This window comes from Elephantulus edwardii, unplaced genomic scaffold (genome assembly GCF_000299155.1).
Source record: "Elephantulus edwardii isolate Elephantulus edwardi_28Jun2011 unplaced genomic scaffold, EleEdw1.0 scaffold00056, whole genome shotgun sequence".
Classification (NCBI taxonomy): Eukaryota; Metazoa; Chordata; class Mammalia; order Macroscelidea; family Macroscelididae; genus Elephantulus; species Elephantulus edwardii.
The window spans coordinates 17,402,631-17,406,183 of NW_006399806.1; the positions used below are offsets into that span (position 1 = coordinate 17,402,631).

The 3,553-nt window shown below is 49.6% G+C and overlaps 1 pseudogene; it reads left to right on the forward strand.

Moving 5' to 3' along the window:
* Positions 1-1,483: 1,483 nt before the first annotated feature.
* Positions 1,484-3,553, forward strand: part of LOC102869040 — a 13,851-nt pseudogene continuing 11,781 nt past the window's right edge.

A 3,553-nucleotide genomic window follows, 5' to 3' on the forward strand; every position in this document is an offset into this window, starting at 1 on the left:
ATATTGAGGGTACAAGGAGGTGAGGGTTGAGGGCAGAAGGGTGAGGGTGGGCCAGGATGCAGTTGCAGAGCTGCACAGTTTGGTCGGTGGGGGGAGCAGGTGAAGGAAATGATGAGGGTCCAGAGGGGACCAGATACTACAGAGGAATGACAAGCATTTTCCAATGGTAATTAAACCAACTGTCTTATTGATTTGGGAATTGGATGCCGACTCTCTGGCTTCTTCATGCTGAACAGGGGCGTAGGTGTAAAGGGGGGAAGGGAGGACTCTTTATCACCTTACTGGTGGTCTTGGGTTAAAGCTTCTTGCCTTCTTGCTCTGTTAGAAGATATTTTCCTGTCATTTGCTCCTCTCTGGACTGCAAAGTATTGTTCCAGGTGGGTCCAGTGGGGATGGCTGGTTGAACCCAGAGGCTCCATCCTCCTTTGCTTCCTTAGTTGTCAGTTGTATTTCCTTTTTGCCACTGGCACTGGGTTCAGGGTCAATTCTGGAGTAAAACTCAGAGTTAAGGTTACCTGTAGGAAAGGGAGCAAACCTAGAGAGAACAAACTTGTGAGTTACAAATGGAAGGGTTTTGAGGGTGTTGCTTTCAGGTATACTGGAGGGGAGGGTATCAGAAGGTGGCCTAGGTAACACTGGATACCCTAGGCATTCTCTTTTTTTTTCTCCTTCCCCACCCAGGGGTCAATCTGGGGACAATGGCACAATCTGGGGACTGAGGAGCTCACCCTGAGGGCTGCGATGGCTCGCCCCGAGCCGGGGGCTGAGGGCAGCCCGCCCCAGGCAGAGGGCCGAGGGCAGCCCGCCCTGGGAAGAGGGCCATGACAGCTCGCCCCGAGCTGGGGGCTGAGGGCAGCCCACCCCGGGCAGAGGGCTGAGGGAAGCCCACCCTGGGCAGAGAGATGCGATGGCTTGCCCCGAGCCGGGGGCCGAGGGCAGCCCGCCCTGAGCAGAGGGCCACGATGGCTCGCCCCGACTTGGGGGCCAAGAGCAGCCCACCCGGAGCAGGGCAACACCCCAGGAGCTGGCTGGTATACTTCCCCTCCAATTGCCCCTACCCTAGTCTGGTCCCCTTGCCTGACTGAGGACTCTGTGGTCAGGGATAGTGTTTCCAGTTCCAGCACTGCCACTTTTACCGCCCCCCATAAGTGGTCATACCATATTTTGAAGTAGGTGTCACTGCCCTCCCCCTTTATATCTGATAAAGGGAACCTGAGAATTGTGAACAGACTCCCCCCAGGTCTAACCATCTTTTGGCAGAAGCATTCAACAGAACAAAATATGTGGTGCATTTAGGATGTGGGTCCTCTTGTGCATGCTGCCACTGTTAAGGTCATCAGACCCACAGTGACTTTCAGCAATCCATTGCATAGGTAATAATCTTCTTTGGCCTGTCCAGTGTATAGGTAATCTTCTTCTTTGGCCTGTCCAATGCATAGGTAATTGTCTTCTTTGGCCGGTCCAAGGAGACCCAAACCTGAAGATGGCATTCATGCATCCCATCCCCCACCTCCTAGGCAGGCAGCCAGCGGGGTGCCCCCCCCCAGCGCAGGAGGCCTGCGGGGGAGACGCGGGCCCCCCCCCAGAGCTGGCGGCTGTTGGGGGCGTGCACCCTGCACCCCGCCACATGGGCGCTCGCCTGGTGTGCAGCCCCTCTTGTGCAGGCGGCTGGCGGGTGCCTGCTTCCCCCACATTCACCATCCTGGCTCCGAGAATTCTCTCCAGACCAAGTCCACCCTGCGGCAGTGTGGTGGCTTCACTGTACCAGTCTTGAGGAGGGCCAGTGCCCAGCATCCATCCTGGGTGAGGGAATCCATTCATTCTGGCTGTGGAAGCCTCATGGTGCTGCAGTGGCTGTGCAGCGTGGTGAGAGCTCTGCAGCGGGGGTTGGGGGGTGTGGGAGCCACGAGACTCACCCATTTCTCCTTGGGAATCCTTGAATTGCTCTTGTTGAGCCTCGATCTTCACTGAGGGCCAGTCATCTACTGTTTAAGTGTTCAATTATCAATAAACCGAGGTCTGTGGAAGGCCATAATGGCCCTGCTTTAAGTGGTTCGCTGCTCCTGCAGCTCACCATACTGTCTCTGCCTCCGCCGCCATCTTGGATCTCCCTATAAGTCTATTCTTAAGATGACTTTCAAATTTTGGTGGGCTAGACTCAAGGTCATATTTTGGTTCTTGAGAACTTGCTTTAATTTTCTTTAGCCTCAATTTAAAGGTGCATTTGAGTAATTGATGGTTTGTTCCACAGTCAGCTCCTGGCCTGGTTTTGACTGGCTGATATTGAGCTGTTTCAATGATTCCTTGCTTTGCAGCTTGTAGACTTAGAGCAAGCGAGAACTGGCACCAGGTGAAGGCAGTTTTAACACCAATTCCCTTTGACATCATTCAGGTCTTGCTCACAGCTTCTGGGCTTAGAGCAAACAAGGATCTGCACAGGAAGAAAGCAGTTCAGATATTACCTTTTCTTTGATATCACCTAGGCCCCCTAAGTTATTCCATCCTTATGTATAATGGCCTTAGATACAAGTCTTATCACAATATGCCTCATGAATTACAGACTTAAAAACCAGTATAATGGCCTTAGATACAAGTCTTATCACAATATGCCTCATGAATTACAGACTTAAAAACCATGGATTTAGAATAAAATGCAAAAAAAAATAAGAAATATGGGATTTATTGGTCTGATAGAACCTGGTGGAAACTCTGGCACCATGGTCCTTAGACATTCCTCAAACCTGGAACTAAACCCATCTTTGAGGTGGAAAACAAATCTTCCAGTCAAACAATAGACAAGTACATCATGTGAACGTGAACACCTGTCAGGAATGTACTCTTCAGAATAACTTATCACAGGACACCAAAAGGCAGCGTTTGCCTTGAACAAAGATGAGAATGTAGGAAGGGTCAGGGAGAAGGATGCAGGGAGACACAAAAGTGTTGTAACAACCAGGGGATTGTAACCAACGTCACAAAACAGAATGTACAGAAATTGTTGGCTAGTAAACAAATGCACTCTGTAAACTTTCACCAAAATGTTAATAAAACAACCCAACAAATTAGAAGCCATATGAATTCTTATACTTTATAGACACAACCTATGTTGTAGCCCAATTAATTTTTGTTATTGTTATTAAAATAACCGCAAAGTTGAGAAAGAAAACCTTTTTATTTACAACTTTATTTGTTTCATTTTTTTTCTAAAAATACACAAAATATCAAGATTAATATTAAGATCAAACCCTAACCTCTACTGTTAGTATTTATTGGCCCTGTCCTGCAACTGGAGTATCCAGAAATGTTGTTGTTGTTGTTATGTGCCGTCGAGTCGTTTCCAACTCATAGCGACCCTATGCACGACAGCCCTAAACCCTGCTCTATCCTGCGCCAACCCCACTGCCTCTGACACACCCATCCCGATTACCCCAGTCACCGAATCAATCCATCTCAAAGAGGGTCTTCCCCTCCTGCGTTGTCCCTCAACCCTCCCAAGCATGATGTCCCTCTCCAAGGACCCGTCCCTCCTGGCAACATGTCCAAAGTATGTCAG